Below are 24,960 nucleotides of genomic sequence, written 5' to 3' on the forward strand. Positions count from 1 at the left end.
ATATACTTGAATAAGATCGCCTCTTAGATATCTGTAAGAAACACTGTACAAGTTCAGATATTTTGGTATTTCATAATAACTTAAATTTTCACATCCATGAATGCCCTTGGTACATTTCCGCTGTACTCTTTCCAGTTTACTCACGCTTGTTTTCTTATAGGGTTTCCATATTGTTATTCCATACTCAAGTTTGGGTCTAATATAATTAACAAACAATGGCTTCATCATTTTTAATTTCCTAGACTTTATAAATATTTTTATAAAATCTATATAGTTCTATAACTACCATTAAGCAATTGGTTGATATGATTAGAAAAAAACTCATAGCTGAATCTAACCATATACCCAGGTCCTTAAATGAATCAAATATTCACCTTTCAATTTATGTCTCCCAAATCTCATGCACTTATTTTTTGATTATCTATAAGCATATTTTTCTCCTGTGCCCAAATGGTCAATTTAGTCAAGTTGTTTTGCAGACATGCCTTATCTGTAACACGTAATCAGTTTACCCAATTTCATATCATCTACATGTAGACAGTAGTTAGGCCTGAAAGATACAATCTAAACAAGTAAGAGCCTAACTGGAACAAACTAACACAAGAACAGCAAGCAGAAAAAAGTCTGAGTTCTATTTTAATACAAAATAATGAAGCGCTTTTCGTTTGCTTCCAAAGCAAACTTCTTCAGATTACAAATGCACCATACAATAAAATGCATTTAAATACCAACAGGTGATACTTTTTACCTATCACCACAAACCTCCTCACCTTAGAAACTTTTAAAGAAACACTCCCACATTAAAACTGCTACTCACTACTATAAAGTTACAATATGTGAAGCAGTGCAAATCAGACAGTATTAACTTACGTAAACCCTAAACCTATCTAATATCTGTTTATTACTTAAAAATCTTATCATTTTCAAGTTAAAATAAAATATAACACATTCTACAGTTATATTTAAAATTGCTCAATACTTAAAAAATATCATTCTTATGAATGGGACACACCTAAAGAACTGTAAAACATTTTCATCTTTGCAAACTTTTCAATTTCAAAATACAGCTGATGGAACAAGCTTCATTTATACCAGGGTAGTTATAAGCGTTCAATATAATTTGCCACAGCAAAATCTGAAGAAGTTTGCTTTAGAAGCAAACGAAAAGCGCTTCATTATTTTGTATTAAAACAGAACTCAGACTTTTTTTCTGTTTGCCGTTCTTGTGTTCGTTTGTTCCAGTTTGTCGTGAGCAGTGTGCTTGTTACTAAGTAATAGCCTAAGACAGAGCCATGTGGGACACCCTGACTGTAACCAAGGATTTCACCTGTCCAGTTGCTGTATGATACTTACCATGATGTATTTGCAAGCCATGCAGCTATCCATCTTATCAAGAGTACATCAATACCTATTTGTACTACTTTATTGATCAGTGTTTGTGTATGACCTTGTCAAATGCTGAAGTTAAATCTATATAAATTGCATCACAGTAGAATTTTTCATTCATAGCTGGTATTATATTGTTGTTGGTAATAGATCTGTTTTCAACATATGCATGCTGATATATGGTTTCAAGTCCCAGCCTATCCAGTTCTGACAGTAACTTATCCAATATTACCTTTTCCATTATTTTTCCACAACATGAAAGTAGACTTAAGGGTCTGTATGACTCTAGGTATGTCCTATTCCCCTTTGAAAACAGGCTTAATAAGTACATGTCTTCAGTCTTGAAGAATCTCCCTATATTTATATGATCTAGTGAATAATAGATGTAATGGTACTGTAACTTCTTGCTGAAGTTCTCTCAGGTCATTTTCCTAATTCTGTCTCTTTCCTGTGTTTTGTTTGGATCCAGTCTGTGCAGTTCTTTTTTCAGTATAATCTGATTTGATTCCAGTATCTAGGGTTATCTGAATGTCACTAAGACAAGGGGCCGGATTCAGGAAGCCTCCGTGTAAGAGTTATAACTCTTACACGGAGGCTGCAGTTAAACGGTGTGATGTCAGCATGTCATGCATATGCATGAGGTGCATGAGGCATGCTGAATCACACTAGTAACTCTTACACGGTCCGTGTAAGAGAGTAGGGGGCGTGTCCGTAGGCTAAGCCCTGCAAGCGGACACGCCCCCGGAAGACTAGAATGGCTGAAAGTAAACAGCCACGAGAGGCCATGGAAATGTGAATAAACACACTACACAACACATGCCCCGACAGACCATCAGTGTATAAAGTGCAGAGATGTTATAAAATTAAATTAAAACCTGTTTTATTTTTTTTAAACCCCGTAAATGTTTGCTACTGTGTGCGCTCGTGTGCGCGGGTGTGCTACTAGCGCAATTGCAGTTAGCAGTCAGTGGAAAAGGATATAAGAACTAAATATGCAAAGTAAGCCAAGAAGTAATAGCTTAGCGGTAGAGTTGCTGGCCTAAGAGTAGGCAGGCAGGGTTCGAGCCCCCACAACAACCTTTTTTTTTTTTTGTAAATAAGCACTAAAAAGCCCCCTGACAGTATTGTACAAATGTAAAAGTATTCCCTTTTGTAAAATGGAATGAAATGGAGCATATATTTAGAAGTAACACAATAATAAAAACAGTCAGAAATGTACTGATAGCTAAGCTGCTGTGAGACAGACTGCCCGTAGCTGAGTAGTGTTTAAAAAGCTGCAAACTGCGTGCCCGTTGCTAAGCACCGGTTTAACAGGCTGAAACTGTTTGCAACTAGCTGTGCTGAGCTGAACATGTGTGTCACTAGCCAATTAAGGTTTATCCCAGCGCACACCGTTTGCGTGTCGCTCCCACAAGCTAACTGTCAGTGCGATGCGTTGCTCAGCATAACGAGCAGACCTGCTTTTAAGTGCTTAAAAGTGCTTTTGGCATGTTTGATTGACAGGTCCTCAACTCATTTCTGTCAGGAAAATCAAAAATCAGTTGCCAGATTTGAACCCAGGATACCATGCACTAGAGTCAAGGTACTAAACCACTAAGCCATGACAGCAATACCTAGAAATGCAGAAATAGCATATTTATGGGATAAAATCCAGAATGGAGCATGATAAAGCATTTTCAGTGAAGTAGATACAATTCCAAAACGGCCAATCAGAGAAATGTGCGGGAAAAGCGGCATATATAAACCCCATAGGCGGAAATACACAGCAGAAACGATTGTAGAACAGACCTGCAGTCAGAATGAGTGGAGTAGGTGAGGGACGTTGCTTTCGAGCACAGCGTTGGAGCGTTGAGGAGTCCAGATACATGGTCTGGCTCCTTGTCCATCATCACGAGGCCCAACTCATGCAGGGCCCAGGTCTCATGGGGAGCGTATAGGGCAGAGGCATGGGACCAGTTGGCTCGTGATCTGACCAGTGCTACTGGCATTCCACGCACTCGTGAGCAGGTCCGTCACCACCATGCGGACCTGAAGCGACGCAAGCAAGACCAGTTGACCGAATGGATCCAGGAGGCCCGGGATATGCCCAACGCCCCACTACTGAGTAAGTTACATTTTGCTTATGTATGTAAGGATTTCAACTGGCTGATACCATGGAGATGTGTAGTCCAATATTACTTCTTTCTATTACAGCTGCAGGTGTCCGCTCTGAACAGCGAGATGTATGCCGTAGGCTGGTGCGGCTGCACCACCATGCAGGTTAGTAACCCCACCCATTACTTGTAAATAAATATTATACTGTAGCATGTATCAGAACACTGCAGTGGATCGATTAAAAGTAATATAATGTGCAAGCAAGAATTGAAAGTCTGCAGGTATGGCTGCAACAAGTTCATCAGTATGCAAGTGTAACTGGAAATATAATTGATAGAATTAAACAGTGCTGTAATACAGATGTCCCACCATTAATTAAATATAGTGTAACCTGCAGTAGTCTCAAGAGTACAGCTTCAGAATCTGAGGTAGTCATATGTGAGATATATCCCCTGTTGAAATGCTGAATCATGACAGAAGTGAGGCTGTTGGAAAGTGTTTGAATCACCACCAGTCTAACATGTGAACAAAGCCTAGAAGTACCAACCTGAACTGAGAAGTTGCAGGATGTGTGAGAGTGACAGAAAGGGTCATGTATGAATAAATAAAGTAGTAATAACCCCTGAATATAGTAGCCCCAGTGTGTTTCTACAGAACTAAATGCATGTGGGAAGTACATCTTAATATCCCAAACTGATTTCAGTGTGTCAGAATCTGGAATGTTTAGGCCAAATTCTGTATATGGTGATCACAATAAACAATTTGCAGATAGAATGAATGATTATCTGACAGACTAAACAGCCATAGTTGTCCCCTGTCCTGTCATCAAAGTGTAGCAGGATGATGTATCTGATCAGATTCAAAATAAGTAGGATAATGATGTATTTGTAACAGGTGTAGCATGACAGTCAAATAAAAATTATTTTGAAACATCAGCCTCAACTTAATTGTGTACCTATTACAAATGTAAATCAATGTGTAACATATGAATGTGTCATCACTTTCTATCTCCACCCAACCCTATAATTCCATATAACAACACCCACTAAATAATGGTATGTGAACATTTCATTAATCATGGACATTTGTCCGTTTCAAAAATATATGCATGTTTGTTTGTGCATGTGCCCTGTTCATACCTGCAAATTTGATGGCCTGTTGCCATTAATCAACCCTGCATGTTGTTTGACTGTGTATTTCTGTTCAAATAATGCATGTGATATTGATATGCCCCTTGTTCAGTGGTGTTAATATCTGGGTGTTTGTTTGATGGGAATACCAATGCATGCTGTTACAACTAATCTGAATGGAATAAAATGCCACTAAACCAAACTAACATAACTACTCACAAACCTAGAACGCTTGGGAAGGCAGGTCCCAGTGGACCCACCTCTCCCACCTCAGCTGGCGACTGCACCTGGCACAAGTGCCCAGGCCGGACCCCCCTCCGGTAGCCCTGTGCCACCTTCGGGTGGAAGCGCTGCAGGGGATGGGGCCCGTCCCCCCCTCTGCAAGTGTGGCCGGAGGGGTTCATCCACTCACCCTCCAAGGTGTCCAGTCTGTGGTGCGAAGGGAGATCCAAGACTTTGTTCTTGGGCCCCTACGCCAGCTCGAGGCTCGTGTGGCACAGCTAACGGCCCCGGCCGTTGCCCCGCCTACACAGCCCCCAGCACAGCCCGGTCCTGGGCTGTGAAGGAACAGTGGCAACTGCCTATGGGTGGGGATATCAGTTCCACTGTTGCCATCTGTGGGCTCATGCATCTTGGATATCCCAACCTCCGTCCCCGTCAATTGTGTAACCCCCCCACGTGTGTCATACACCGCCCCTGTATGCGTCTTGTCTGTCTTGTCTGTTAACCTACCCAACCTACCTCCCCAGCTATACCGACTTCCTTCACCTGACATACCACTCTCACCTGAAAAAAAAAAGGGCACTCTGTACCCACAAAAAAATTACGCCCCATACATAGCTGTCCATTTCGCACACATGTCTGCTTGACATTGAAACAGTTAATTACAATTGGCTCTACAACAAATATTAATGTTGTCCTGACACCTCTCTCAGGGGTGAAAGGTTTCCAATGTCTCACTAAAATACATGGAAATGCACAGTTGTTGCTGCCAAAGACATGGGCATCTATGGGCCTTACCTACATCCCTCCTGCAAATCCCACGCTTGTTTCCCTACTGTCTTACCCTCTTTGTGACCCCTTTTTCACCACTTTCCTGTCACCCCTTTTTCTTTTCTTTGAAAGAAATTAGCGTGTGTAGCTTGTTAGCGGAGCTCACCGCCAGTGCGCATCGTGAGCTCAAGCAAACGAGTGCAGACCTGGTTTAAAGTGCTTAAAAGTGCCTTTATGGCACTTTGATTGACAGGTCCTGTACTCAGTTTGAAAGTTTGCAAAGAAAAATAAATTCCCGCAGTCAGTCTCGAACCCAGGACCTTGGTAACATTAGTCTGTATGACCTACCACTAAGCCATGCCTGCCTTACAAGAACACAGTGCTGAAATAAATATAACATGTAATAGTAGGAATTAGTATAAAGGCAATATAGGAGATGTACTGTCCGAAGCATGTCAGGCAGAGTTTTAATGGCCAAATTACTGGATTCCCATACTAGTTCAGTGTTAACAGATACAGCCCTGCTACTTGTTAGCTTGTACATAATACTGTAAGGTAATGTACATATATGAAGGTACGTATATCTACACATACATATATATAAATATATATAAATACATATGAAATATAGTTGTAGGTGTCAGTATCCATACACACTCACTACATGAAACAGTGAACATAAATGCAGCAACCTGAATCTGCAACACAGCCTGACCCCTGTGTGACCTACTTACCCTTCTAACTGCTTAAAGGTGGCCTCAGCACTTTGATTGACAGGTCCTGTACTCAGTTTGAAAGTTTGCAAAGAAAAATAAATTCCCACTACCAGTCTCTTCATAACATTAGTCTGTATGACCTACCACTAAGCCATGACTACTTTACAAGAACACACTGCTAGAATAAATATAACATGTAATAGTAGGAATCAATATAAAGGCAATATAGGAGGTGTACTATCCAAAGCATGTCAGGTAGAGTTTCAATGGCCAAATTACTGGATTCCCATACTAGTTCAGTGATAACAGAAACAGCCCTGCTACTTGTTAGCTTGTACATAATAAAGTAAGGTAATGTACATATATGAAGGTATGTATATCTACACATACATATATATAAATATATATTAATACATATGAAATATAGTTGTAGGTGTCAGTATCCATACACACTCACTACAGGAAACAGTGAAGATAAATGCAGCAACCAGAATCTGCAACACAGCCTGGCTCCTGTGAGACATACTAACCCCTTTAACTGCTTAAAGGTGCCTCCAGCACTTTGAATTGATAGGCCCTATACTCAAGTCAAAAGCAGAATATAAGCATACTAGTAGGCCCTACCACAAGACCATTGTAACACTAGTCTGTATGACCTACCACTAAGCCATGACTCTCATACAGGAATATAGTGCTAAATAAGTGGAACATGTAATAGTAGGAATGAAGATAAAGGCAATATAGTATGTCTACTACCCAAAGCATGTCAGGCAGACTTCTATAGTCCCAATTACTGGATTCCCATACTAGTGTAGTGTTAACAGAAACAGCCCTGCTAATTGTTAGCTTGTACCCAATAATGTCAGCTAATGTACATATATGAAAGTATGTATATGTACACAGATATATATATATATATATATATTTATATAGCAATACATATGACATATAGTTGTAGGTGTCAGTATGCATACACACTCACTACAGGGAATAGGCAAGAGAAATGCAGCAACCTGAATCTACAACACAGCATGAAGCATGAGAGATGTACTAACCTTCACACTCACAGAACACTGTCAACAGCATACCAGCATGGTCCACGCCCTACAATCTGAAAGGGCAACGCCTATCTCACATACCCTTTTATAGCAGTGTCCTGAAATCACAGTGAGACATGCAATCAGTACACACCTGGCTGCATGCAATTAGCAAATGCTGCCTTACAATTGGTGCAGAGGCCATCACATGGACCTATGCAGATACCTACAAAAGCATTGAGTACCCACACTACATTCATGCAATACATTCATTGCACAAAACCTACAGAGAAAGAGAGAGAGAGACAGAGAGAGAAATCAAACAAATATAAGGACAGCCAGCAGCAAAAGCAGCAGCAAGCAGCAAGCACCACTGGCACAGCAACAGCTGCCACAAACACAGGTAATGCAAAGTAGCAGGTTAATCCTGTGTATACTGTGACACCTCCAAATGTATCATAGTTCACTATCTATAGGTATGTCCATGAGATAGGTTGTGTGTACATAGTCCTGAAATATAAACATATGTAATATTGCTGTACATGTTGCCCATACTTAACACTTCCATAGCTTAGAACACAAGGCCAGTTGTGCATATGATGCAGTAGTTCCCAGGGTCAGTAGAGGTTCCTCCTCATTGGTGTGGGACCACTGTGTATGTATGGCACTGTTCAGGTACATATCCTGTAGTATGGCCAGGGATTAATATCAGTCTGTCATGTGGTGCTATGTCCTCCAGGGGTGAATGTAGCACACATCCAGGGATACCATTTCGTAACAGTGATGCTATGTGTTCTGCAATGATGAGGGTGGCTCTCACCTGGACATGAGAGGATAGGGAGGTGACAGTCATCTGGGATAACTAATACCACATGTGTAGGAGAATGGGGGGGGGGTACCTGCACCTAAACTGTCTGCAACAATGTTGCCAATATCTGTGCATTTGGTGAATGTGAAGCATCTTAACACTGCTGACCACAGATGCCTTGCCTTCATGTGAATCTGCCCAGTGCTGCAGTAGCCTCCTGCTATTGTTATACAATGTGCCTGTATCTGTAGTCCACTGGACAGGATTAATAAGTGGTGTGCAGTTGTTCTGGGTTAGATATGTGTGTGCACAGTACATGCAGTATGTGGGATGTCTGTGGTAAGCATATGCAAAGGTGCTGGCAGTGTGTGTTGTGGCCTCCACTGGCCCAATGGGCTGCATGGATAGCATCACTGTCATAACTAGTGAATAACTGTGTAATTACATGTATACATAACAAGGTAGTATACTGTGCTTGTGGTGTTGTTCGGATATGTATATCCAGGCTGAGTAATGTGTGTCCACATCACAGGGTTGGATGGCAACACACATCCAGTATGTATGGATGAACACCCAGAATGTGTCAGACGTGTCGCCTGTGCAGAAGTATCCGGCCATTACCTGTGCATCCCCCACAACACACACACATGCAACATATGGCAGAAGTACTATAGCAGTACACACATGTTCATAGGTTCATGCTAGGCTATTTGCCCTAGGGCATTGGTAAGCCTAGTAGAATGTGTTTGTCTTTCGCCACCCAATTACAAGTTATGCTGCTATGCCCTTGTCCGACGTTAGTATACTGTGCCTCTGTCTAACAGTGACATAGAAGTGATACCTGGGGTACAACTATGATCTCCATCCACTCATCCAGATTCCTATGGAAGAGAGTCAATGAGGGACTCTGCCTAACCAGTAGTGTGAGCTCATTACAGAGTGAAGGGAGCCTCTCGGTTAGGAATATGCCCCTCCAGCATGTCCATGTATGTCATTGCTGAGGTCCAGCTCTCCTGAGCATGTGGCTGTATGGGACTCTGATTGCCTGAGGTGCAGCATGTTCATTACTGCTGGGTAGGACATGGCTGTATATGGCACGCACAGATTGCCTCTGAACAGGCAGTATGCCACTGAGTCCAGCTGGATTTACTTTACCTGGGCAGCATATGACATCTGTGTGAGCCATTGCATCCCCTTGATGAGGTGCTGTTGTCCTGTACCAGTTGCTGTAGGTGTCTGGTTAGGTACATCCCAAAAGGTACATTGTACGCAATTATAGGCCTGATGATGGATGAGTAAAGAGGCACAATGACCTCCCCTGCCATACATGTGAATCCCTCATGATTAGCTGGGCTATATAACATGTCTTTCAATCCATGTTGGCCATGTGGTTGACAAATGACAGATCGCTACCATGTTTCTTCCCCAGGTCCCCAACTACGTCTTCTGTACTCAATGGCCTAACACCTATGTTGTACTGTGCCACCAATGTGGAGGCGTGGGAATCTGCATTGAATACTGATACTCCCCCTCCCTTGTTCAAGTGTTGGGGCCAACAAGAATGGTAACAGCTATAACTTGGTAGTACTGGTGTGCTCCTGTGAAACCTGAAACAGGTTCATGTTACTGCACAGATATCGATGTCCAGAATGTTAAGTAGGGTTTTGAGTGCATGCATCCTTAGGTCTAGACTTCCGGTGTTGAGTAGCATCACTCTTACTTCCTCATCCTTTGTGAAACAAATGGATGCGGGTTTGCCTTATGAGCCTTGCCTAATACAGGCACTATGGGTGTAGCAAGAGGCTCCGCCAAATTCCAATAGGACAGGGGTGACAGGTGCAAGCTGTCCCTAGCAAAGCATACCACCCCAAGATGGCAGGCATTGGCACACCTGTGAATGACACCAGTATGTCAGTCAATTGTTGGAAGGGATCATCGTGCCTTGATATTGTGGCATCATTCTAGGTGAGGGTAGGATGCTACTCAAGGTCAGGGTCAAACTGTCTTGGGCTACGTGCTCAGAGAGCTCTGTACTGTTTCATGTCATGTAGTCCAGGGAGGAATGTGTCAGGCCATTCACACCAGCATGGACATTGACTGAGTCATACCTGTACTTGCCTTGGGGTTACCTGAGTGTTTGTGTTATGTGGCAGGTCATAGTGCCCGACAGGCTGCACACCGTGACCCTCACCTCGTTAAGCCTGGTGAACGTGATGTTAGTGTGCCTGATGATAGAGGCACCTAGTACAGGTGTATGAGGTGTGTTGTTTACTGTTAATGGCTGTGAGTGTTCAGCACATTGGCTTTGTGTGATATGTGTTGCACATGTGCGTTTCCGTGGTAGTGGTTGCCTGGATGTCTGCTTAGGAGGTCTCTGCTGCATAGGCAGAGCTGTGGTCCGAGCCTACAAGTATGTTCATGTGTGATCATGTGTTAGGTCCGCTGTTGTGGTAGGTCTATGTGAGACTGGAAGTGTAGTGAGTGGTCTCCTTCGCCACCTGACTGGTTATGGCGGTATTGAGTAGACAGAGCCTAGCCTCCAGTTTGGTATATGGTTGCATCACTCACATGAGTTTGAATTTGTTGTTAGGAGGAGGGGGTTGTCTGTGTACATGCATCTGTTCTAACATTGTCTCTGGAGTACCACACTCACCAGCTGGACTGGGGAGGGAACTGACAACTGACCTCTGGACATGCTAGAATACTATTGTGAATTCTGTAATAATTAATGATTGAAAACAAGGTCCAGTGGGGAGTGAGGGTGTACTGACATTACCTACAACTGCTGACTGATATAAAAGCGTCAGTGAGCAAGTGCCAGGTAACCTAAGTGCAATGTGTCACAATTAAGTAAATGCAACAATGAGAAGCAGTCACTTGCTGTCATGTGTAACATGGAAATACGTACAGTAAGCAATGCAGATATCAGTAGTGAGTCACAGACGTGTTGAGAAGCTGTGTACTATGTGGAAGTAGCATACCAGTGAAATAACAAGCTAACAAATAACAAGCATATAAACAAAGGTAGATCCAGGAGGCCTGGATGTAGTGGTTGCTACAGAAAACAAGGTGTAGCAATGTCAGTAAGATACAGCTCAGATATGCAGGCACTATAAACCTGAAACCAGATGTCCCCAGCTATGAATGGCAGAGTACAGCCTATTGTCACACACGAGTGCAGACCACAAACCTTGTTAATGTTAAATAACTGGCCTGAAGGCCAACTGCCCATACCAGAACTAATACACTTGTACACTGGGCCCTCAATCAGCAGTTCCCAACTTCAATGGATGAAAGATATGTGTCCTGCCACCAACCTCCCTAATGTAAAACAACTGGTCTGAAGGCCAAGTGCTTAGTACAAATGACATAGAATGATAGCTACACTGTAATCAAGTTTTAACCAAGCAGTAATAAGTAGAAGTTAATACTCCCTGTATAGAATGTGTACCATGTATTGTTGAGATACTATGCTGATAACCTGTTTGTGTACCTTTCCAGCTTGACATGGCTCCAAAAAGGAACCCATCATATTCTGCTGCAGAGGATGACGTGATTCACCAGAGCCTGGTGCGTGACTATGCCATCCTGTTCTCACGCACCACCCAGAATCAGCAGGAGAGGTCTGCACTGTGGCAAAACCTCGTTAGCAGGATAAATGATGTTGGCATGCATGATAGGACATATGAGCAGGTGAGACATCACTGCAGTGATTTGATTAGAAATGTCCGCCAGCGTGCTGCAGATATCCGCAGGCAACAGGTTGCCACAGGTGGGGGGGGGTGGCCACACATCCCCCCCCTCACCAGACAGGAGGGGCTACTGCTAAGTGTTGTGGATCCAGCCCCAGTACAACAGCAACACTCATGCATCATGATGGAGGTTGGATCCACACAGCAGCAAGACACCGAGCGTGCAGGTAAGATGCCATATTCATTTATTGTTATTACTTTTACATTTGTTGACCCAGATAGTCTAGCTGGATATATGTCCATTTTCAGTAGAGGCCTGTGGAGAAAAGCTCCACACATAACGTAATAAAGGCAGACAGACAAGTTGTTAATACAGACAGCCAACATGATAGAATTGTACACCAGCCTGTTAATTAAATCAACATACATGTAAGGAACTCAAACAGTTTAGAGTCATACACAATGTACCGTTGGTTTCAAAGCAATCCTACCTAAAGCATAACGGTTATGCAATAAGGCAAAAGCCATATACATAATAGTTAGGGCTCAGAAGGGTAGAGAAGTAGAAGGAGTATGAAAGATACAATGATATGGAAGAGGCAGGAGTCAAGAAGGGAAGTGAGGAAAAGAAGGAAGACAGTCAAGAGGAGGTGGGAGGGATGGGAGAAGTAGGTCAGAGCATAGAAGGACATCAAGGTGAAAGAAACAGGGTAGAAGCTAGTTTATATGCACAATGAGGGGTTAAAGGTAAAGAGAGGGTAAGGAGAGGGACGTTAGCCTGGACTCCAAGAAGAACAAAGCCAGTGGTTTTGGAAGTACAGTTTGAGTTGTTGTTTGAAGAGAGGTAAGGGTGAGATTAGAGTTAACTCCTGGTATGTACATATGACTGTTCTGTACGCTGTTACTTCATGCATGCATAAGGTGTGCACGTGGTATGTATCTGTCATCATGATATATATATATATATATATATATATATATACGGACATTATGTGCAGCTGATGTGTATAAGGGAACTAGTGTACTACTGTACTGTATCTTGTGCAAAACAAATGGCACACATGTGCCCACTGACATTACTCTCTTCACACTTCCAGGTCCCTCCCATCTAGCAACGAGGCAGGCCATACATGCTGGTGAGTCTTTTTAACATTATCTGTAAAACAATTTATAAAACTAGGAAGAGTAGTGTAACTCTGTAGTAGACATGCTGGTGACTGTGTTCACAATACTTGTAATACACAGTTGTAGTAAATTGAGTAGTGTGACACGGTACTGATGTGTGTTTACTGTGGGGTGTGCATGTGTGCAAGTGTGCCTGTGCCCAAGTGTGCATGTGTGTTAGTGTCCATGAGTGCATGTGTCCATTTCTGAATGTATGCATTAGTATTGAAGTGCATCTCTGTCAAATATGTATTGAGACTGTAATCTGTGTTCCATGTTTTCCTCCCGTAGGTTCTGGTGCTGCTCTGGTGACCTGCAGCAGGGAACCTGAATCTTGTGCCCCAGGTACTGATGATGATGAAATGTCTGTAATGGTGCAGGAAGGTGTGTCTGGGTCCACCATTGGTCAGCCAATTGACAGTACACAGCTTTCAACCCCGTCAATGTGCACAGTCATCCTGCCGGTTACATCTTTTGTCACCATTGTCCCTAGGTGATGGACAGTCTGCAGTGGGCGTAGATCAGGGTAATGTGGTACCTGTGGTACATGCATCCCCACAAGGCAGCCATGAGCAGGGGCCTCCAATGGTACCACGCAGACAGTCGCCCATGGGTTCTCTTGGGGGCATCCGTGGCCGTACTGCCTCTGGCCGACGTGCCCAAGGAGGTATGTCAACCTCCACTATGTTTCGAACTGTCATGCAGGCACAGGCACGTATGGAAAGGTACACCAGACAGGGTCTGAGGGAGCTGAGAGCATGTCGCACAGCCATGACAGACGGCATGCGTGACGTTGCGAATGCTATCCGTAACTTCACAGATGTCGTTGACAGACGTTGTGGGGGCATAGAACAGCTGCTCCACAACCAGATGTCCATGGGCCAGGGCGATGGTGTGCGTTTGTGACGTCGACGTGGCCGTATGCCAGCAACAGCACCAGCTGGCAGTGACCGCAGACGACAACAGGCCCACTCACGCACCTCAAGTGCCAGCACCAGCCCCAGCAATGCTGGGTCTGTGCTGTCATCAAGACGCCCCAGGAGACCACGTGCACGTGGCTCTGGACAGTCCCAACAGGGAACTGTGTCCAGTCAACACACCCCTGCTTCCGATGACAGTACCCAGTCTGGGTTAGTACCGGATATGGCCCGTAGCACCCCTGCCAGGCACAGGTACCGTGTCCGTGCCCACAGACACTGATCTGGATGACCTGACAGGTGCAGTCTGTGGCTGTCCACAAAACCCTGTACATGGCAGCCATTATGTGGGACTGTGTGCGTGCTTACACACATGCAGAAACCTAAGACCTAGGGCAAACACATACACACACACACTGCACCAACACCGATCCACCCTGTACTGCTGCCCCTCACAAACACACATACACACACATGTCAATTGGTGTTACCAGTGGCTGGCTTGGGCATACCTAACCCACACCCTGTGCATATGATGACACTGTGCCACCTCCTGCATACTACAACATCGGTGCAGGTAAAGGTAAACACATTGCTGATGTACAGGGTGACTACATAGATGTGTATAAGTAGTAACATGTTGGTAACTGTTCACTGTTCCAGTATTATTGTGTGTATATCCCAGCAGTCCTGCTGCAGTAACTGTATGAATGTCCTCAATTGTTATCTGCACCCATACTACTTACCAAAGTGTACCAGCTGCACACCATCACATGCTAACATTGACTATGGCAATGCACATCTTGTGCTGTTATGTAGATTCAGCTATATGTATCTGTTCTGTCACACATGCATTTATACACACCCTGCTACCCACACACATGCACACGCTCACCTGCCATTCCCATTATTTATCACCCTACATGAGTAGCTGTTGATACATGACAGGTACACATTTAAGAAGTGCACTATGTTGTTTACTACTGGCGTCCCCTTCTCTACCTGTACTCACAGGGTGCAGGCAACCTCATCAGTTGAAAGATGTAATGTGCATCAGGTACTGTAGTACCCTGATTGCCACATAAAACATGTTTCCCATACGGAAATACACACACAGACACATCCCACATCCACACACTTGCCACATTCAGGCTTCAGAACACTATCTAGGTATATTCGGGTACATGTGCGTGTTACAGTAGCATGTAACACTATACTGAGTACTGGCAGTTGTCTCTTGTCATGTTGTCTGTATAGAATAAAAGAATTGTTTGATTATCCTATTCCGTTTTGTGGTCATTACTTGAAGAAGTGTTACCTTACATGTGTTATTGGTACCACCACCTTCTCTTTTGTAGTTTTGTTTGTATAGGGTGCTATCAACATCACTGCCTGTTTAGGGTAATGACCACCCTGCAGTGCATAGCCCCATGTGGCAAAAGCCACATCCCACCCCATCATTGTGCACACACACTAACCCCACCAACAGTAAAACACATACTTTCCATTTGCAAGATTCAAACCCATACCTAACTGTGTTATGACAGTAGAAACAGACACATTAGCAGAGTGTGCTATTTGCAGTAGTTGGAGAAATCCTTACTAATGCTGTACTTAGAGGGTGCTGACATCATCTGTGTGTAGGATGAGGGATGTGCACCCTGTAGTGTGTTCTCCCAGTTGGCAAAAGGCAGTTAAGCCACCCAGCATTGTGCACACACATAAACCCCACTCATACTAACACACATACATTCCCTTTGCAGGATTCAAACCCCTACCTAACTACATTATGACACTGGAGAAAGACGCATTAGCAGAGCGCTATGCGAATTACTGGAGGACTTTACTACAGGTAATATAGTTATACAGTCCTGACATCATCAGTGTTTCAAAAGGGGATCTGCATCCTGTACTGTACTGTCACAGTTGCTAATAGGGACATTTCCCACACACACATCGATGTGTTTGAGGTTTGCATATGTGGGGGATCCAGTACTCCAGTGTGATTAGTATATGGTTTGATTGCAACAATGAGGGATATACTCCCAGTGGTGAGCAGTTTGTACTCATGTTTGTGATGATCAGGTCTAGTATATCTGCCCCTCTTGTGGGAAGGTTGGTTACCTGTTCCATAGCCAAAGAATGTCTGATCTATGGGAACCCTAGAGCTTGGGTATTGTGGCTTGTGTAATGTTCACAGTCTATGTTTGGGTAGCTGACGTCACCCAGTATGATGGTGTTTGCAGAGTAATCTAAACTCTCCTGTATCAGCATGAAGGCTGTGTGGGAGTCCTGAGTTTGAGAGGGTGCTGTAAGAGCTCCTCTGTGTCTCTTTCCATGTGGTCCAGGGAGGTACGTCTCAGGTTGTTTGCACCAGCATGGACAATGTCTGCCTCATAGTTGTACTTGCTGTGGAGTGACCTGTGTGCCTGTGTTATGTGGCACATTCTATTACCCGACAGGTAGCTAACTGTGACCCTCACCTTGCTCTGTCTGGAGGGCGGCACGTCTGTCAACAGAGAGGATGAGATAAAATGAAATCCTTTATTCCACAATAGTGCTGTTGTGCAGTTAAGCGCTTTCAACTGGAACCCAGTCTTCTTCAGAACCATTTGAAAAAGCACATAACCTAATATATATAATCAGAGCAAGTCAATCAAATAAAAAGTCCGCCAAAACTTTTAAAGGTATAGCACTCACAAAACATGACATTCATAGTCACTTAATACAATATACAAATATATCATTAAAAACCATCAATTCTGGTGAATAAAATACAATAGCATAGTGTGCCTCTACAGATGTCATAAACAATACCACATGACAATGATAATTGTTACCTAATTACAAGTATTGCACATGCCCATAAGAACTAAAATATACCCCCAAAAAATAACTCCTTAACTAACAAAGTATGTGTATAAAATGATTATATCAGTTCTATCCTGAGTGAGGGATGACAATAATATTACCTAAAATTTGCTAGGAGAGTACAAGAAAAGGTTTGATACTAATGAATTCATTTAGTCCAGGGGGTCTTGTGGCATCCAGTAAAATCTGCCACCTACTCTCCAGAGCAGCTAACTGCATCTTCCAGTTACCCCCAAATAATGAACTCTTAATTTGATCTATAATGGCAAAACGAAATGAATGCTCTTCCCCACATTCGTGGATATGCCTATATAAAGCATTCTTAGTATCTTTTTTCTGAATACGGTAATAATGCTCGTAGATACGTTTTTTTAAAGTTCTTTCTGTTTTGCCAATATAGTACGCAGGGCATGAAAGACATATGGCCAAATAAATCACCTGACTTGTGTTGCAATTCCCTGTTCTGGTCTTAATGCAAATTACTAAATGAATTCATTAGTATCAAACCTTTTCTTGTACTCTCCTAGCAAATTTTAGGTAATATTATTGTCATCCCTCACTCAGGATAGAACTGATATAATCATTTTATACACATACTTTGTTAGTTAAGGAGTTATTTTTTTGGGGTATATTTTAGTTCTTATGGGTATGTGCAATACTTGTAATTAGGTAATAATTATCATTGTCATGTGGTATTGTTTATGACATCTGTAGAGGCACACTATGCTATTGTATTTTATTCACCAGAATTGATGGTTTTTAATGATATATTTGTATATTGTATTAAGTGACTATGAATGTCATGTTTTGTGAGTGCTATACCTTCAAAAGTTTTGGCGGGCCTTTTAATTGATTGACTTACTCTGATTATATATATTAGGTTATGTGCTTTTTCAAATGGTTCTGAAGAAGACTGGGTTCCAGTTGAAAGCGCTTAACTGCACAACAGCACTATTGTGGAATAAAGGATTTCATTTTATCTCATCCTCTCGTGTACGAGCCTTCCTTGGAGGTGGTTCCTGTTCCTCATTATTGCCTTAGAGTCGTTGGTTTACCTTTTTGATTACTGGTTGTGGTGTCATGCTGGATCAGGAGGACATCTCTGGTGCTTCATTGTCTCGGGAGGAGTTTAATGGACTTCGTGCTGAAGTTTCAGCTGTGCAGAGTGAGTTAAAGAAACTATTCGTATTGGTTTCCAGTTTAGCTACCAAAAATGTAAAAACTTCGAAAACTTTGAACTCTTCTCATTCATCACACTTTTGTGATGTTATTAATGCTAACGGAAGCCCGTCTACCTCTAGAGGAGAGGGGGAGGAACCTCATGTAATCCGGAAGACGCCGAATCCTGGTGCACTTGATCGTGAACGTGCACGCACTAGGAGGCATCAGCCTACACCCGAACGAGGATTTCCTGAAGCTTTACGGACTTCTGAGGATGTAGTATACACAACTAACGGTGCAATTGATTTACCTGATGCCTGCGATGTATCCGAAGCTTCCCCTAAGGAACAATGTCGTTTTACTACTCATGATGAAGCTGCAATTTTTTTGACCCGCTGAGACTTACTCCAGCTCAGGACTTTACATTTGATTTTAGTATTTCACGGGCAAGGCGGGAGGCCGAACGCATTGGTGCCAGGCCTAAGACTTTACATTCTAACAAACAGTATGGGAACAACAAGCAGAAGCCTAATTATGATAAAAAAGGTACTGTGCAATATATTATATCTAGTCCTAATCAGGACTTCAGGACATTTGCCCGTAATGATTGTACTGAGCCGACTAGTCACAATTTTAACCTGTTATCTAAAACCACTAATGAAAGAGAACTTTTGGAGCATTTTTTAAATGATCAACATGATGCTTATGACTTTGGGAAGAAAGGTCATATTAATAATTCTAATAAAAATTATATTTACAGTTCACTTAAGGAAATGATTTTTGATTTTGGCAAAAAACTCACTGCATATAAAAATTCCAAAATAGATGTAAGCTATCTAAACAACTGTTTGAAAATCAAGGTTGTACCTAAGGGTCTTAGGTTTTTTAAACTGCCATTAGGCATCACATATAATTCTGATGTGATGCTTGAATTTAATGGGTTATTTGATAGCTTTGGTTTTGCATATATGCAACTGTTACTTAAATATCAACAGGAAAAATGTGTTTTACTAGGAGATGAATTGGAGTGCATGTATGAGACTATTACTAATGACGCTGAATATGACTCTTGGAAAGAACTATTTAAGAAACAATTTTTTCAGGCTGATAGCAGAGCCAACAGTATATTTGAGAGAAAAAGTAGGAAGTTATCTAGAGATTTAGAATCATATAGTACCAATAGGGCTTACATTTGGCCTAAAGACAAACCTTCCGAACAAGGTCCAATTTCACCCCTTCCCAGATCTACCCACAGGGATTTTCAGAGGGCCAAGCCTTCCTTCCCCAGAAATCCCAACAGACAGTGGAACAACTACAAGAAATAATCAATGCTTCCCACACCATAGTCAGTGCAGTTACAGAGGACAGGACTATTGTGCCCGACCCCTACACATTGATACCTTCTATTGACCAAGTTCCAGATGCTGTTGACAATTTACAGGACATGTCTATGCATTCACACAATCACCCCTGTTCCATGTTATGTCATGAAGGTTTCAATGTTTATAATTACACTGACGTGGAGGTTGATGCTCACTTCATAAGTGTTATGAGTAAAGGTATGAAGTTCATTCCCACTGTCCGTAGTGATTTAGTCGATAATATCAAACAAGTGAAACTGTTTTGTCGTAAACTCAATCTAGCTGTTGTTTATGATGACCAAGCGGATAATTTAGATAGGACGAAGAACACTCAACTGTGTAAAAAAAGCTCTTACGTCCCTGCTTCCCATCCCAGTATATCCAATTTTGAAAAACTAGTATGCAAAGATATTTACAGATTACATAGGGACTTAAGGCACAGACACAATTTATACTATGATCCACAGACTAACCTCACCCAGTTAGAGCGGGAGTGTTTAAATAAAGTGATATACAACAAGGAGGTTCGTATTATGAAACCCGATAAGGGTGGAGGGATAGTTCTATACCAGACTGAAGCATATATTTCCAGTATATATGACATATTACATCAGACTGACACCTATGAAAACATTTCCATTAACCAGATCAATATAGGACATCGCCATATTGATCTGGCTATTGAGGAATATTTAATTGACAACAGGATCACCAATGAGACCTATATGTTTTTGAAGAATGACCATCCGGTGTTAGCCAAAATTGTTGGGATCCCAAAGATACACAAGTCTTTAGATCAACCACCTTTCAGACCGATCATCTCTGGGTCTAATTCTAAAACATTTAATGTAGGGAGATGGATAGATCATCAGCTCAAGCATATTTATGGGGTCATCCCACACATTATGAAAGATTCTTGGAGCTTTTTGGGGAAGCTAACTCAGGATTATTGGAAAACTGATCTCACCCTTGTAACTGTGGATGTAGTGGACCTATTCTCCAGCATTCCTAGAGATGAAGGTATGGAATATTTCTCCAATAGTTTGAGAAAGTACTCCGGTTTAAGTTGGGACAAGGTCTCCTTGTTATGTGACATGATGGGATTGGTGCTGGAGCATAATTACATTGTATTTCAAGGGGAATTTTTTAAACAAATTAAAGGGGTTGCTATTGGAGCATCTTGTGCTCCCATATTTGCAAACCTAGTGATGCTAGAATGGGAGGAAGAAGTATTATTCAAAAGTAATTTCTATACTGACATAAAATTTTACGCCAGATATTTGGATGACATTTTCATTTTATGGCAGGCATCGATAGAGAGATTGCAAGAATTTATGTCTTTTCTCAATAATTCCTCCCAATTCTTAAAATTCACCTACAACACCAGTGTCCTTGATATACCTTACCTGGATGTTTTAGTTGGACTTGACAGTCATGGATTTACTTCCAGGATTTATCGAAAACCAACGTTCTCCAATGATTATTTATATTTTACCAGTAACCATCCGCCCCACATTTTTAAAAACATAGTCAAGGGGCAGTGCATTCGTGCAGCGAGGATGTCTTCGACTGAATTAGTTATGAGATCAGAACTTGATGTTATCAGGAATTTATTCCTTAACCGTGGATACCCGGCAAATATGCTTCAGGATGTTATATGTTATGTGAAAAAAGAATGGGGAAACAAATATCCTCCCTTATTGGGTAATTATGTAGCTAGCCCGAAAGTTGAAGGGAACGATCTTGGATTGTTTTAACGAGCCTGTATATTGACATATACTCCACACACTACCCTCATCAAGGACATTTTATGCCAACATTGGGATATCCTTACAACCTCTAATATAGAACATATTGTGGGACCTTTACCTAAAATTGTATATAAGACAGGTACTAATCTTAAAAGAATTTTGGAGAAGGCCAGTAACCACACTATTAAATCGAATATTTATAAAGGCACTACCAAATGTGGAAGATGCAAACAGTGTAATTACATTAATGAAACTAGATACATACGACTTAAAGATATGAATTACACTTGCATTAAGACCAGAACAGGGAATTGCAACACAAGTCAGGTGATTTATTTGGCCATATGTCTTTCATGCCCTGCGTACTATATTGGCAAAACAGAAAGAACTTTAAAAAAACGTATCTACGAGCATTATTATCGTATTCAGAAAAAAGATACTAAGAATGCTTTATATAGGCATATCCACGAATGTGGGGAAGAGCATTCATTTCGTTTTGCCATTATAGATCAAATTAAGAGTTCATTATTTGGGGGTAACTGGAAGATGCAGTTAGCTGCTCTGGAGAGTAGGTGGCAGATTTTACTGGATGCCACAAGACCCCCTGGACTAAATGAATTCATTAGTATCAAACCTTTTCTTGTACTCTCCTAGCAAATTTTAGGTAATATTATTGTCATCCCTCACTCAGGATAGAACTGATATAATCATTTTATACACATACTTTGTTAGTTAAGGAGTTATTTTTTTGGGGTATATTTTAGTTCTTATGGGTATGTGCAATACTTGTAATTAGGTAACAATTATCATTGTCATGTGGTATTGTTTATGACATCTGTAGAGGCACACTATGCTATTGTATTTTATTCACCAGAATTGATGGTTTTTAATGATATATTTGTATATTGTATTAAGTGACTATGAATGTCATGTTTTGTGAGTGCTATACCTTTAAAAGTTTTGGCGGACTTTTTATTTGATTGACTTGCTCTGATTATATATATTAGGTTATGTGCTTTTTCAAATGGTTCTGAAGAAGACTGGGTTCCAATTGAAAGCGCTTAACTGCACAACAGCACTATTGTGGAATAAAGGATTTCATTTTATCTCATCCTCTCGTGTACGAGCCTTCCTTGGAGGTGGTTCCTGTTCCTCATTATTGCCTTAGAGTCGTTGGTTTACCTTTTTGATTACGTCTGTCAACAGCTCATGTCAAGCAAGTTCACACCCCTCATAAATGATGTGGAAACCTTCAAAGGCCCAAGGCCTGTTGAAAATATGGACCAGACTGCAGATACCTGTATAAAGGCATTCTATGGACACATTCAGGAATGCATGGATCATGAAGCCACATATGAAAGCATGACCTAATTCTCCAAAGGCAGATGTCCTGGGTGCCGGACACCAGCCATAAACACACTATACAATAGAAGGATGACGCCACTACATGATACAACAACCTCCCAAAATGTGAAGGCACCACTGATGAGTATTGGAAGACAACTACAGGCACCCATATGATTGTCTAAGGCCATCTTTGAGAGAGGATTCCACAAGCCACTGAGGATAATCACAAGGCTGCCTGTAGTTATGTTAGTAACCTGGGTGGTACTACCCAGATATGCTCAGAGGTAATCCAAGATGTCACACAAAATACAAAACACACAGACATTGCCATCATCCTAGTGGACAGGTTCAATGCTGCCTTCTCCCCCCACCACACCAAAAGGGCAAATATGTCTCACGGCACACTGCTGCCCCCCCTGACATCACAGATGCTCAGGTAAGAGATGCCCTTCCCAAAGCAATAAACACTGCATCAATGGGACCAGACAGTGTCCCAGGCTGTGTCCTACATGAACCACAAGAAGAGCTACACCCAGACATAACACCACTGTTCAATCCCAGCCTTAATACACGATATGTGGCCAGAGAGTGGCATACAGCAACAGTGGTCCCTCAACATTCAGGTGGTGCCTTCACGGATCCTGGACACTACTCACCCCATATGTCTGACTAGCTTTGTCTGCAAAGCTATGGCAAGGATCATCATGAACCTCACATATCTAGATATTGTGGACCTACAGACATGTCACCATACACAGTTTGGCTTTGTCAATGGCAAATCCTGCCTCTCAAACCTGTTTGATTTCTTTGAAACAGTCACCAAGGCCACTGTCAGGGGGAAGGAGGTCTACACAGCCTACCTGGACCTTGCATAAGCCTTGGATACAGTACCCCACTTGTGCCTTCTAGGGAAGCTCACCAGTGTACATATTAACCCCTATGTCACTATGGGTATTGCACAGTGGCTCAAGGGCAGAACACACATGGTAGAATTGCTGGAGCCATGTCAGCCTCCAACCTGGTACAAGTGGTGTCCCACAAGGCACAGCCCTGGGAACTGTCATGTTCATTATATATTTATCATAGGTACAGGCCAACATGGAAGTACTGTGGCTCAGCAAGTCGCAGGTGACTGCAAACCGGACACCATAATCAACTCAACAGCTAACACATGCATCCTCCAAAAGGGTCTCTTGCAAACACACGACTTGTGCCACAGCCATGGCCTCAACGTGAATGACAGAAAGCGTATAGTCATCCCCTTTGTCAAACACAAAGTGACCACAACGTACTGCATATGTGTTAATCCATTAAGTGCAGACGAAGGAATTATGGACCTTGGGGTACACAAGTTGATAGCATTCTACCATTTGACAACAACATGGACAAAGTGGTTAGGTAAGCATGTTATATGGGCCACATCATCATGGGATCCACATGTAGATCAGGGGAGGACATTGTGCCCCTTTACTCATCCCTCATCATGCCCATAATTGACGATGATGAACCTGTCGGCATGCACCTTACCAGACACCTGCAGCAACTGGAGATACCACATATGTACCTCGACAATGGGATCAAAGGGCTCAAACAGATGCCACATACTGACTGGTTAAAGTAACAGCAGCTCTACTCAGTGACATACTGCCTCTTCATAGGCAATCTGTGCCTGACATAGAAGGCCAGGTCATACCCTCACTTAATGGCCATGCTGCATCTCAGAATATCCAGATCCCACCAGGATACACGCTGGAAATACATGAACCTCAGGAGTGATATACATAGGACATGCTGGAGGGGCACATTCACAACTCAGAGGCTCCCTTCATTCCTGAATATTATCCCAATAGAGGTTAGGCAGACTGACTCAGTGACTATCTTCAAGAGTGATATTAATGACTGGATGTAACATTGTAGGGTTACCCTGGGTATCACTTATGTGTCACTGTGAGACAGAGGCACAGTATACTAACCTTGGAAAAGGGCATAGCAAGACAGATTCACAATGCATGTTGAAAGGCACACACATTCTGGCTAGGTGGATACATGCCCTGGGCAGACATCCCTGTACGAACCTCTGGACCTATGTATCTTTTTCACCATTGGCCCTATGTGCTGTTAATCACCAATGTAATCTCAATACTATGATAGCATGTGCAAAGGTCAGATGTTCTTCGTCTACCATTGCTGCAGTCCTGACATATGGGTATTCCACTGTCCACCATCGGCCCGAATACCAAAGGGCTAGAATCTGGCGTCGGTCATGGCGCTCGAGGCTGACATCAGTATGTGCCAGTATAAATGCGCATGACCGACGCCATACCCTCAGTCTTTCTTGCCGCGTGGTCCTAAGCAGAAGCAGTGTTTGCAAGTGCCGTTCGGCTTTCTGGAATTGTCGGTTTTCGAGTTTCAGACCGGAGACCAAGCTGGGCTGAGTACCCCATTGGGGACACTTTTGTCTTTTTCTTGCCTCAGTATTACCGGATGTCAGAAAAAGTTAATAACTGTATTTCTTGTGGGAAACAGATTCCT

General features: G+C 42.4%; 1 protein-coding gene across 8 annotated transcripts in view; it reads left to right on the top strand.

Moving 5' to 3' along the window:
- Nucleotides 1–24,960, top strand: part of MPDZ (multiple PDZ domain crumbs cell polarity complex component) — a 3,829,210-nt gene that overhangs the window by 2,400,391 nt on the left and 1,403,859 nt on the right. The gene's annotated exons all lie outside the window — the stretch shown is intronic.

This window comes from Protopterus annectens, chromosome 2.part0 (assembly GCF_019279795.1).
Source record: "Protopterus annectens isolate FY-2018-M chromosome 2.part0, PAN1.0, whole genome shotgun sequence".
Taxonomy (NCBI): domain Eukaryota; kingdom Metazoa; phylum Chordata; order Ceratodontiformes; family Protopteridae; genus Protopterus; species Protopterus annectens.